Genomic DNA, 14,129 nt, shown 5'->3' with positions numbered 1-14,129 from the left:
TCAAGTCAAGCAAATGAAAGATGGTAACTTCCTCTCACAAGAGAAGTATACCAAAAACTTGTTGAAAAGATTCAACATGGAGAAGTGCAAACCAATCAAGACACCCATGCCTACTAATGGACATCTCGACCTAAATGAGGGAGGTAACCCAGTTGATCAAACCCTCTACCGTTCCATGATTGGTAGTTTATTGTATCTTACCGCATCTAGGCCCGATATCATGTTTAGTGTATGTATGTGTGCTCGATTTCAAGCAAATCCTAAGAAAGCTCATCTTCGTGCTGTTAAAAGAATTCTTAGGTATTTTAAGCACACCTAAGCGTTGGCCTTTGGTATCCCAAAGGAGCTACCTTTGATTTAATTGGCTATTCCGATTCAAATTATATCGGTTGCAAAATTGATAGAAAAAGTACATCCGGGGGATGCCCCTTGCTTGGGAGATCACTAGTTTCAAGGACATCTAAGAAGCAAAATAGTGTCACCTTGTCAACCACCGAAGCAGAATACATTGCCGCGGGTGCTTATTGCACACAAATTCTTTATTAAACAAACTCTTCTAGACTACGGTGTAGTTCTAGAAAAAGTACCTTTGTTGTGTGACGATGAGAGTGCTGTTAAAATTGCTAATAATCCTGTACAACACTCTCGCACCAAGCACATTGATATCCATCATCACTTCCTAGAGATCATGTTGCTAAAGTAGACATTATTTTAGAAGGAGTGAGATCGGAAGATCAATTAGCGGACATTTTCACAAAGCCACTAGATAAACCCCGGTTTTGTATGTTGAGGAATGAGTTAAACATTCTTGATCTCAGAAATTTCACTTAAAAATGGTGTTGTCAAGCCTGCATTGCATATTTAAGTTTCTTGTATTGCATCTAGGACTTGTCTAACCTAATTAAGATAACCGCCAACAAAGCGAGTCAAAAATCTTAACTCGGGCTCAAACTTGACAAGTCTTAGCATTTAAGCTTTTTAGTACTTAAAATTTCATTTACTATGCAATTGTTGGTTCTTGAGATATGCATGTGGCACTGCACTTAGGGGGAGTATTCAAAACTCAAGTCATTCATGAAATCCCTATGGCAAAGCCACAATGCAAATCTCACCATTTGACTATTTTCTCTAAAAACTATCTAGCCTATGGCAAAATATTTTGAAAAATATGATAGAATATGTGAGGGTACCAATACCTGTCCCAACAGGTGTTCTTTTGTGTGCTTATAAGTTGGGATTTGATTTGGTTCAAAATTAGCTAGAAAATTTCAAAATTCTCTCTGTCTGGGCTCACCGGACAGTCCGGTGTGCACAGGACACTGCACTGTGCACTGTCCGGTGCACCGGCTGGGAGCGCGCAGATCCAGCTTTGTGGCTCTCTATCAAGTGGTTCACCGGACACCTACTGTGCTCTATGCGATGTGCACCGGACAGACACTGTAGATTGTCCGGTGTGCCCATGAAGCATTTTTAAAAAACTTTCCCTAGCCCAAGCCCGAGCCAGTCTTCTCTGTTCTTCATTCCCTCACTTGCTGCTCTCTGGCTCCCTCTCGGCGATTTGTCCTCACCACCGGCGATCACCGGTAGGGAGCTCCGGTTGTGCTCCCTCGAAGTGCTCCTCCCTCTTCACTCTCTGGTGAGCAGCCCCAGCTTCTTCTCCTCCTCTCTGTTTCTCTGTGCAGTGAGCTCAACCTCCCACCTCTTGTGCACATATCCAATTCATGTACAATCTATGAATCCAAGTACATCCATGTGTGCCTATGTGTCTCTTGCATCCTCCTACAGGTGTCCATCTCCTTTTTGGAGGATTTAAACCCCCAAATAGTCATTTCACTCAAAACCCAAACCCTCGCACGTCACATGTTCGGTGAAATGCCCAAACCACTCAAATTTGCTCAAATCGACCCCAGATTTTTCCAGCACCTTCATGACACCTCAAGTAACATATTTGTCAAATTTCACGCCAATCCGATATCCCAGACACTGATTTACCATAGTTTCCCATTTGTAGTGATTGATTCTGAGTCGAGTGCTACAAATTCACTTTCTTCGTCAAATTTGAAACCAATCGCACAGTTCACTCATATTCACTCATATATACCTACTCGTGAAATATCGGCTCAATTCCAAGTGAGTTCATGCCCCATTTCGAATTTCAAACTTCCTATGGCACAATTCCTCGTTCAAACGTCGTTCTCACGTCGTTTGACATCTGTTTCTCCATATCACTCTGTTTCTGTGTCATAAATCTATGTGTATGTATTTATTCACATTCCATATACTTATGATGATATGACTAATATGTGCTCACCTCTTCTGTCATTTCAGTGATCCCGTCTACCAGTGTGCCTGTCTCCTGTCCTGTCTGGATTCTCTCTTTCTCGTGAGGTTTCCAGGACTCAGGTCATAATGGTGCGGACGAAGAATGTCTCAGCGCCAGGGGGAGGAGACGACGAGGACCCTCCTCGCCCCTTCAGGCAGGTCAAGGGCAAGACTGTGTACCTTGAGCAGTAGGAAGGCCGGAAGAAGCGGCGTATGGACAGAGCCGCCCGTGCAGCACTTGCAGCGGCAGCAGCAGCAGATCAGGCAGAGCAGGGTGGCCAGTTGCAGATTTCCTCAGACCAGATTGCCTACAGAGTTCATCGCCTCGCAGCTCGGCCTCGCTCCTCCGCCCCCTCTACACCCTCTGCCACAGCTTCTACTCCACCTCCCACTTCACCAGCTCCTGTCGCTCCAGAGCCATCCACCACTTCTGCCATACCCACCACCTCCACCACTCCAACTTCCACTGTTCCACCTCCCACTCCCATTTCCGCTCCGCCCATTCCACCACCTCCTTCAGGGAGCATGACGAGTTTGAGGTGCGACCCCTAGTTGCTGATCCTCGGCTGCTTGACCTTCAGCGTGCCACTGCAACCCGGGTACGTCAGTTCAGACACGTACCCGTGGAGTCCTAGTTGCCAGCTCATAGGGACCATGCAACGGCAGCTTTATTCGCTACCAGGACTCAGGAGTCCTTTCGGGCACAGTTATCAGCGCAGATTGCCCTGCGAGCGCACCGACTTTTGGATCTACCTGCTTTTCTGCTAGCCGCCGGTGCCAGTGCCGATTTAGAGGTGCATCTCTCTTATCTGCCAGGGCTAGTTTCTCTACTGACTACGAGTGCCAGATATATTGAGGAGTGGGTTAGTGTATTTTATGCTACAGTATGGATTGACCCGGATCATCAGTGGATGAGGTTCCGCTTCGAGAGAGAGGTGTCATCTTACATGCCAGCCAGATACGCCAGCTATTTGGATTTCTAGAGTCGTCGACTCAGCTTCACAGTCTGTGCTGTGGTACCTCAGATCCTCCTTGTCTCCCTCATGGTGGAGTTGCACCAGCCACAGCTCAAGTCGTGGCCCTGTTCAGACCTCCATTCCCAGATGGGTCGCGATGCTCTCCAGCTGACTTGACCCCTACAGCGAAGTATCTGTATGAGCTAATGAGACGGACACTTCTACCCAGGATGGGATATAGAGAGGCCACTAAACATATTCAGCTTTGGCTTCTTGGTGCCTTGATCTCACATTCAGAGTTTGTCGTGGTTGACTTTCTTATATGTGAGATCGAGGACACATTATTGGATGGTATTCGTGCTCGTCGTCAGCTACCGTATGCGCATTACCTCTATCACTTCTTCCGAGGACCCAGTCCTAGTTCCAAGGCACCCTCGAGGCCTCTCGACTCTCGACTCCAATTTGGTTCATATCGTCCAGCCCCTGAGGACCCAGACCCAGTACCAGATCCAGTGCCAGATATTCAGGCTGAGGATGACGCGTTTCGACAGTTCGAGACCCAGGATACAGCTGCTGACACTTCTTCCGATGATGATGATGACCTTGGGATCTTGCCACCGCCTCATGTGCCACCTCACTCACATGATCACGAGGCAGGGAGTTCTAGTGTTGTCCCTACTGCCCCTCCTGCTATTGACCCTACTTTGGTTGCGATACTTCAATCTCTTACATAGTAGCAGGCTCATCTGACAGTCGAGCAGGCTCGACATGTAGCTATACAGCAGCAGATGTCCAAACGGATGCTATCTGAAAGTCACCTAGAGGGGGGTGAATAGGGCGAATCTAAAATTTACAAATTTAATCACAACTACAAGCCGGGTTAGCGTTAGAAATATAAACGAGTCCGAGAGAGAGGGTGCAAAACAAATCGCAAGTGAATAAAAAGTGTGACACGCGGATTTGTTTTACCGAGGTTCGGTTCTCGCAAACCTACTCCTCGTTGAGGTGGTCACAAAGACCGGGTCTCTTTCAACCCTTTCCCTCTCTCAAACGGTCCCTCGGACCGAGTGAGCTTCTTCTTCTCAATCAAACGGGAACAAACTTCCCCGCAAGGACCACCACAAAATTGGTGTCTCTTGCCTCGGTTACAATTGAGTTGTTCACAAGTAAGAACGAAAGAAAGAAGCAATCCAAGCGCAAGAGCTCGAAAGAACACAACAAATCTCTCTCACTAATCACTAAAGCCTTGTGTGGAAATGAGAGAGGATTTGATCACTTGGGTGTGTCTAGAATTGAATGCTAGAGCTCTTGTGAGTAGTTGAAGTGGGAAAACTTGGATGACTTGAATGTGGGGTGGTTGGGGGTATTTATAACCCCAACCACCAAACTAGTCGTTTGGTGGAGACTGCTGTCGCATGGTGCACCGGACAGTCCGGTGCGCCACCGGACACTGTCCGGTGCGCCAGCCACGTCACCTGGTCGTTGGGTTCCGACCGTTGGAGCTCTGACTTGTGGCCCCGCCTGGCTATCCGGTGGTGCACCGGACAAGTCCTGTAGACTGTCCGGTCTGCCACCCGCGCGTGCTCTGTTCTCTGCGCGCGCAGGCGCGCATTAAATGCGTTGCAGTCGACTGTTGCGCGCGAAGTAGTCGTTGCTCCGCTGGCTCACCGGACAGTCCGGTGTGCACCGGACATATCCGGTGAATTATAGCGGAGCGGATTCCCGAAGCTGGCGAGTTCAGAGCCGCTCTCCCCTGGAGCACCGGACACTGTCTGGTGATGCACCGGACAGTCCGGTGAATTATAGCGAAGCGCCTCTGAGAATTCCCGAAGGTGAAGAGTTCAGCTTGGAGTCCCCTGGTGCATCGGACGCTGTCCGGTGGCACACCGGACAGTCCGGTGCGCCAGACCAGGGCACACTTCGGTTATCCCTTGCTCTCTTCGTTGAACCCATTTCTTGGTCTTTTTATTGGCTTATTGTGAACCTTTAGCACCTGTATAACTTATAGACTAGAGAAAACTAGTTAGTCCAATTATTTGTGTTGGGCAATTCAACCACCAAAATCAATTAGGAAATAGGTGTAAGCCTAATTCCCTTTCAATCTCCCCCTTTTTGGTGATTGATGCCAACACAAACCAAAGCAAGTATAAAAGTGCATAATTGAACTAGTTTGCATAATTGTAAGTGCAAAGGCTACTTAGAATTGAGCCAATATAAATACTTATAAGATATGCATGGATTGTTTCTTTAATTTTGGACCACACTTGCACCACATGTTTTGTTTTTGCAAAATTCTTTTGTAAATCTTTTTCAAAGTTCTTTTGCAAATAGTCAAAGGGAAATGAAAAAGAGTTTGCGAAGCATTTTCAAGATTTGAGATTTTCTTCCCTTGTTTCAAATGCTTTTCCTTTGACTAAACAAAACTCCCCCTTAATGAAATCCTCCTCTTAGTGTTCAAGAGGGTTTTAAGATATCGATTTTGAAAATACTACTTTCTCCCCCTTTTGAACACAATAAGATACCAATTTGAAATTTACCAATTGAAAATTATTAGTTTTTAAAATTAGGTGGTGGTGCGGTCCTTTTGCTTTGGGCTAATACTTTCTCCCCCTTTGGCATGAATCGCCAAAAACGGATACTTTGAGTGAAATATAAGCCCTTTTCTAACTATTTTCTCCCCTTTGGCAAATAAAATATGAGTGAAGATTATACCAAAGACGGAGAGTTGCTCGGAGCGACGGCGAAGGATGAGTTATGGAGTGGAGTGGAAGCCTTTGTCTTCGCCGAAGACTCCAATTCCCTTTCAATACACCTATGACTTGGTTTGGAAATTCACTTGAAAACACATTAGTCATGGCATATATAAAAGAGACATGATCAAAGGTATACTTATGAGCTATATGTGCAAGACATCAAAAGAAATTCCTAGAATCAAGAATATTTAGCTCATGCCTAAGTTTGTTAAAAGTTTGTTCATCAAGTGGCTTGGTAAAGATATCGGCTAATTGATCTTTAGTGTTAATGTATGCAATCTCGATATCTCCCTTTTGTTGCTGACCCCTTAAGAAATGATACCGAATGGCTATGTGTTTAGTGCGGCTATGCTCAACGGGATTATCCGTCATGCGAATTGCACTCTCATTATCACATAGAAGAGGAACTTTGGTTAATTTGTTACCGTAGTCCCTAAGGGTTTGCCTCATCCAAAGTAGTTGCGCGCAACAATGGCCTGCGGTAATGTACTCGGCTTCGGCGGTAGAAAGAGCTATGGAATTTTGCTTCTTTGAAGCCCAAGACACCAAGGATCTTCCCAAGAACTGGCAAGTCCCCGATGTGCTATTTCTATTAATCTTACACCCTGTCCAATCGGCATCCGAATAACCAATCAAATCAAATGTGGATCCCCTAGGATACCAAAGCCCAAACTTAGGAGTATAAACTAAATATCTCAAGATTCGTTTTACGACCGTAAGGTGAGCTTCCTTAGGGTCGGCTTGGAATCTTGCACACATGCATACGGAAAGCATAATATCCGATCGAGATGCACATAAATAGAGTAAAGAGCCTATCATCGACTGGTATACCTTTTGATCGATGGATTTACCTTCCGTGTCGAGGTCGAGATGCCCATTGGTTCCCATGGGTGTCTTGATGGGTTTGGCATCCTTCATTCCAAACTTGCTTAGAATGTTTTGACTATACTTCGTTTGGCTTAGGAAGGTGCCCTCTTGGAGTTGCTTCACTTGAAATCCCAAGAAGTACTTCAACTCCCCCATCATTGACATCTCGAATTTTTGTGTCATGATCCTACTAAATTCTTCACATGTAGATTCGTTAGTAGACCCAAATATAATATCATCAACATAAATTTGGCATACAAACAAATCATTGTCAAGAGTTTTAGTAAATAAAGTAGGATCGGCCTTTCCGACTTTGAATCCATTAGTGATAAGGAAATCTCTAAGGCATTCATACCATGCTCTTCGGGCTTGCCTGAGCTCATAAAGCGCCTTAGAGAGTTTATAAACATGGTTAGGGTACTCACTATCTTCAAAGCCGGGAGGTTGCTCAACATAGACCTCTTCTTTGATTGGTCCGTTGAGGAAGGCACTCTTTACGTCCATTTGATAAAGCTTGAAGCCATGGTAAGTAGCATAGGCTAATAATATACGAATTGACTCAAGTCTAGCTACGGGTGCATAGGTTTCACCGAAATCCAAACCTTCGACTTGGGAGTATCCCTTGGCCACAAGTCGGGCTTTGTTCCTTGTCACCACACCATGCTCGTCTTGCTTGTTGCGGAACACCCACTTGGTTCCTACAACATTTTGATTAGGACGTGGAACCAAATGCCATACCTAATTCCTAGTGAAGTTGTTGAGCTCCTCTTGCATCGCCACAACCCAATCCAAATCTTGAAGTGCTTCCTCTACCCTGTGTGGCTCAATAGAGGAAACAAAAGAGTAATGCTCACAAAAATGTGCAACACGAGATCTAGTGGTTACCCCTTATGGATGTCGCCGAGGATGGTGTCGACGGGGTGATCTCGTTGGATTGCTTGGTGGACTCTTGGATGTGGCGGCCTTGGTTCTTCATCCTCCTTGTCTTGATCATTTGCATCTCCCCCTTGATCATTGTCGTTATCTTGAGGTGGCTCATCTCTTTGATCTTCTCCTTCATCAACTTGAGCCTCATCCTCATGTTGAGTTAGTGGAGATGCTTGCGTGGAGGAGGATGGTTGATCTTGTGCATTTGGAGGCTCTTCGGATTCCTTAGGACACACATCCCCAATGGACATGTTCCTTAGCAAGATGCACGGAGCCTCTTCATCACCTATCTCATCAAGATCAACTTGCTCTACTTGAGAGCCGTTAGTCTCATTGTTGGGGGCCTTCGTCCTCCGAAGGTCCTCAAAAACATGATTTGACAATGCTTTCCAAGTGAATTATATGAACAGGTATTTTCGGATTCAGAATTATGGATATGGAGCACGACCAGGACGAAGGCTGAGCCAGGCGAAGGTCGAAGGCAGCCGAAGCTGTACGCAGGGAAGCTTCGGCGCGATAGCACAAGGGGGAACCGACTTAAAGATAAAAAGACTTCGGGGTCCTCAATAGATTTCCATAAACCGTTAACAAATGTAATGGACATGGATGTAATTTTACGAGGGCTGCGTCCCGCGTCTATAAATAGATGAACAGTACTCCCGTACTGTTCACGCGGACTTGTCATTTTGCTTTTGGTGTCACGCTTGTACTCTCCACCTTCTCTCAGGACCGAAGGTACATTTGTAATTTGGGATCATTTCTGTTTTTCCATGTTAATAAAATAGAAATGATTCTTTGGTGATGCTTATATCATATTTCATGCTTTATGTGAGTCCTTCGTCATTACTTGTCATGTTTACGAAGGTATGTCTCTCATGACCTTCGTCCGAGACTCATTATTTCCCGAGGGGATATAATGCTTCGAAGGACGAAGGACCCTAACATTTAACACTTTTTATGTTGCCTTGTTCTTAACTCTTAGAATTTGAGAACAAGTCTCCAACACTCATCAAACACAACGTCACAAGAAACTTCAACTTATCCAGAGGACTTGTTAAAGACTCTATATGCCCTTGTGTTTGAATCATATCCTAGTAAAAAGCCTTCTACAGTCTTAGGAGCAAATTTAGATTTTCTACCTCTTTTAAGAAGAATAAAACATTTGCTACCAAAGACTCTAAAATATGAAATATTGGGCTTTTTACCGGTTAGGAGTTTGTATGATGTCTTCTTGAGGATTCGGTGCAGATACAACCGGTTGATGGCGTAGCAGGCGGTGTTGACCGCCTCGGCCCAAAACCGATCCGAAGTCTTGTACTCATCAAGCATGGTTCTTGCCATGTCCAATAGAGTTCTATTCTTCCTCTCCACTACACCATTTTGTTGTGGTGTGTAGGGAGAAGAGAACTCATGCTTGATGCCCTCCTCCTTAAGGAAGCCTTCAATTTGAGAGTTCTTGAACTCCGTCCCGTTATCGCTTCTAATTTTCTTGATCCTTAAGCCGAACTCGTTTTGAGCTCGTCTCAAGAATCCCTTTAAGGTCTCTTGGGTATGAGATTTTTCCTGCAAAAAGAACACCCAAGTGAAGCGAGAATAATCATCCACAATAACTAGACAGTACTTACTCCCGCTGATGCTTATGTAAGCAATCGGGCCGAATAGATCCATGTGTAGGAGTTCGAGCGGCCTGTCAGTCGTCATGATGTTCTTGTGTGGTTGATGAGCACCAACTTGCTTCCCTGCTTGGCATGCGCTACAAATCCTGTCTTTCTCAAAATGAACATTTGTTAATCCTAAAATGTGCTCTCCCTTTAGAAGCTTATGAAGATTCTTCATCCCAACATAGGCTAGTCGGCGGTGCCAGAGCCAACCCATGTTAGTCTTAGCAATTAAGCAAGTGTCAAGTTCAGCTCTATCAAAATCTACCAAGTATAGCTGACCCTCTAACACTCCCTTAAATGCTACTGAATCATCACTTCTTCTAAAGACAGTGACACCTACATCAGTAAAAAGACAATTGTAGCCCATTTGACATAATTGCGAAACGGAAAGCAAATTGTAATCTAAAGAATCTACAAGAAAAACATTAGAAATGGAATGGTCAAGTGATATAGCAATTTTACCCAATCCTTTGACCAAACCTTGGTTTCTATCCCCAAATGTGATAGCTCGTTGGGGATCTTGGTTTTTCTCATAGGAGGAGAACATCTTCTTCTCACCTGTCATGTGGTTTGTGCACCCGCTGTCGATAATCCAACTTGAGCCCCCGGATGCATAAACCTACAAAACAAGTTTAGTTCTTGACTTTAGGTACCCAAATGGTTTTGGGTCCTTTGGCATTAGACACAAGAACTTTGGGTACTCAAACACAAGTCTTTGACCCCTTGTGCTTGCCCCCAACTTACTTGGCAACTATCTTGCCGGATTTGTTAGTTAACACATAAGATGCATCAAAAGTTTTAAATGAAATGCTATGTTCATTTGATGCCTTAGGAGTTTTCTTCTTAGGCAACTTAGCACGGGTTGGTTGCCTAGAACTAGATATCTCACCCTTATACATAAAAGCATGGTTAGGGCTAGAGTGAGACTTCCTAGAATGAATTCTCCTAATTTCGCTCTCGGGATAACCGGCAGGGTATAAAATGTAACCCTCGTTATTCTAAGGCATGGGAGCCTTGCCCTTAACAAAGTTGAACAATTTCTTAGGAGAGGCATTAAGTTTGATATTGCCTCCCTATTGGAAGCTAACGCCATCCTTAATGCCAGGGCGTCTCCCTCTATAGAGCATGCTTCTAGCAAATTTAAATTTTTCGTTTTCTAAGTTATGCTCGGCAATTTTAGCATCTAATTTTGCTATATGATCATTTTGTTGTTTAATTAAAGTCATGTGATCATGAATAGCATCAATGTTAACATCTCTACATCTAGTGCAAATAGTAGTATGTTCAACAGTAGATGTAGAGGGTTTGCAAGATTTTAATTCTACAACCTTAGCATGTAATATATCATTTTTACTTCTAAGGTCGGAAATGGAAGCATTGCAAACATCTAATTCTTTAGCCTTAGCAAGCAATTTTTCATTTTCATTTCTAAGGCTAGCAAGAGAAATGTTCAATTCTTCAATCTTAGTAAGCAAATCAACATTATCATTTCTAAGATTTGGAATTGAAACATCACAAACATTTGAATCAACCTTAGCTAACAAATTAGCATTCTCATTTCTAAGGTTGTCAATACTCTCATGGCAAGTGCTTAGCTCACTAGAAAGTTTTTCACATTTCTCTACTTCTAGAGCGTAAGCATTTTTTACTTTAACATGCTTCTTGTTTTCTTTAATAAGGAAGTCCTCTTGGGAGTCCAAGAGATCATCCTTCTCATGGATAGCACTAATCAATTCATTTAATTTTTCTTTTTGCTGCATGTTTAACTTGGCAAAAAGAACGCGCAAGTTATCCTCCTCATTGCTAGCATTATCCTCATCACTAGAGGTTTCATATTTTGTGGAGGATCTTGATTTTACCTTCTTCCTTTTGTCGTCCTTTGCCATGAGGCACTTGTGGCCGACGTTGGTGAAGAGAAGTCCCTTGGTGACGGCGATGTTTGCGGCGTCCTCGTCGGAGGAGGAGTCGGTGGAGCTCTCGTCGGAGTCCCACTCCCGGCAAACATGGGCATCGCCGCCCTTCTTCTTGTAGTACTTCTTCTTCTCCTTTCTTCTCCCCTTCTTGTCGTCGCCCCTGTCACTGTCACTAGAAATAGGACATTTTGCTATAAAGTGACCATGCTTACCACATTTGTAGCACACTTTCTTGGAGCGGGGCTTGTAATCCTTTCCCCTCCTTTGTTTGAGGATTTGGCGGAAGCTCTTGATGACGAGCGCCATTTCCTCGTTGTCGAGCTTGGAGGCGTCGATGGGTGTTCTACTCGATGTAGACTCCTCCTTCTTCTCCTCCGTCGCCTTAAATGCGACCGGTTGTGCTTCGGACGTGGAGGGACCGTCAAGCTCGTTGATCTTCTTTGAGCCTTTGATCATAAACTCAAAGCTCACAAAATTCCTGATTACTTCCTCGGGAGTCATTAGTGTATATCTAGGATTGCCACGAATTAATTGGACTTGAGTAGGGTTAAGGAAAACAAGTGATCTTAGAATAACCTTAACCATTTCGTGGTCATCCCATTTTTTGCTCCCGAGGTTGCGCACTTGATTCACCAAGGTTTTGAGCTGGTTGTACATGTCTTGTGGCTCCTCCCCTTGGCAAAGACGGAAGCGACCGAGCTCCCCCTCGATCGTCTCCCGCTTGGTGATCTTGGTTAGCTCATCTCCCTCGTGCGCGGTCTTGAGCACGTCCCAAACTTCCTTGGCGCTCTTTAATCTTTGCACCTTGTTGTACTCCTCTCTACTTAGAGAGGCGAGGAGTATGGTTGTGGCTTGGGAGTTGAAGTGCTCGATTTGGGCCACTTCGTCCTCATCATAATCTTCATCCCCTACGGATGGTACCTGTACACCAAACTCAACGACATCCCATATACTTTTGTGGAGTGAGGTTAGATGAAATCGCATTAAATCACTCCACCTAGCATAATCTTCACCATCAAAAGTTGGTGGTTTGCCTAATGGGACGGAAAGTAAAAGTGTATGCTTAGAAATGCGAGAATAGCGTAGGGGAATCTTACAAAACTTCTTGCGCTCATGGCGCTTAAAAGTGATGGACGGCACGTCGGAGCCGGAGGTAGATGGCGATGAGGTATCGGTCTCGTAGTAGACTACCTTCCTCATCTTCTTTGTCTTGTCCCCACTCCGATGCGACTTGTGGGAAGAGGATTTCTTCTCCTTCCCCTTCCCTTTGTTGCGGGAATCTTCCGATGAAGCCTTCCCATGGCTTGTAGTGGGCTTGTCGTCGGTCACCATATCCTTCTTGGCGTGATCTCCCGACATCACTTCGAGCGGTTAGGCTCTAATGAAGCACCGGCCTCTGATACCAATTGAAAGTCGCCTAGAGGTGGGGTGAATAGGGCGAATCTGAAATTTACAAACTTAATCACAACTACAAGTCGGGTTAGCGTTACAAATATAAACGAGTCCGAAAGAGAGGGTGCAAAACAAATCGCAAGTGAATAAAGAGTGTGACACGTGGATTTGTTTTACCGAGGTTCGGTTCTCGCAAACCTACTCCCCGTTGAGGTGGTCACAAAGACCGGGTCTCTTTCAACCCTTTCCCTCTCTCAAACGGTCCCTCGGACCGAGTGAGCTTCTTCTTCTCAATCAAACGGGAACAAACTTCCCCGCAAGGACCACCACACAATTGGTGTCTCTTGCCTCGGTTATAATTGAGTTGTTTGCAAGTAAGAACGAAAGAAAGAAGCAATCCAAGCGCAAGAGCTCGAAAGAACACAACAAATCTCTCTCACTAATCGCTAAAGCCTTGTGTGGAATTGGGAGAGGATTTGATCACTTGGGTGTGTCTAGAATTGAATGCTAGAGCTCTTGTAAGTAGTTGAAGTGGGAAGACTTGGATGACTTGAATGTGGGGTGGTTGGGGGTATTTATAACCCCAACCACCAAACTAGCCGTTTGGTGGAGGCTGTTGTCGCATGGCGCACCGGACAGTCCGGTGCGCCACCGGACACTATCCGGTGCGCCAGCCACGTCACCTAGTCGTTGGGTTCCGACCGTTGGAGCTCTGACTTGTGGGCCCGCCTGGCTGTCCGGTGGTGCACCGGGCAAGTCCTGTAGACTGTCCGGTGTGCCACTCGCGCGTGCTCTGTTCTCTGCGCGCGCAGGCGCGCATTAAATGCGTTGCAGTCGACCGTTGCGCGTGAAGTAGCCATTGCTCCGCTGGCTCACCGGACAGTCCGGTGTGCACCGAACATGTCCGGTGAATTATAGCGGAGCGGATTCCCGAAGCTGGCGAGTTCAGAGCCGCTCTCCCCTGGAGCACCGGACACTGTCCGGTGAATTATAGCGAAGCGCCTCTGAGAATTCCCAAAGGTGAAGAGTTCAGCTTGGAGTCCCCTGGTGCACCGGACACTGTCCGGTGGCACACCGGACAGTCCGGTGCGCCAGACCAGGGCACACTTCGGTTATCCCTTGCTCTCTTCGTTGAACTCATTTCTTGGTCTTTTTATTGGCTTAGTGTGAACCTTTAGCACCTGTATAACTTATAGACTAGAGCAAACTAGTTAGTCCAATTATTTGTGTTCGGCAATTCAACCACCAAAATCAATTAGGAAATAGGTGTAAGCCTAATTCCCTTTCACTATCTATGTTTCAGACCATTCAGGACAGTCAGGACACTCTGCAGCAGCA

The sequence above is a fragment of the Zea mays genome, chromosome 4, assembly GCF_902167145.1.
Source record: "Zea mays cultivar B73 chromosome 4, Zm-B73-REFERENCE-NAM-5.0, whole genome shotgun sequence".
Classification (NCBI taxonomy): Eukaryota; Viridiplantae; Streptophyta; class Magnoliopsida; order Poales; family Poaceae; genus Zea; species Zea mays.
Note: the sequence above shows the minus strand (reverse complement) of the source record.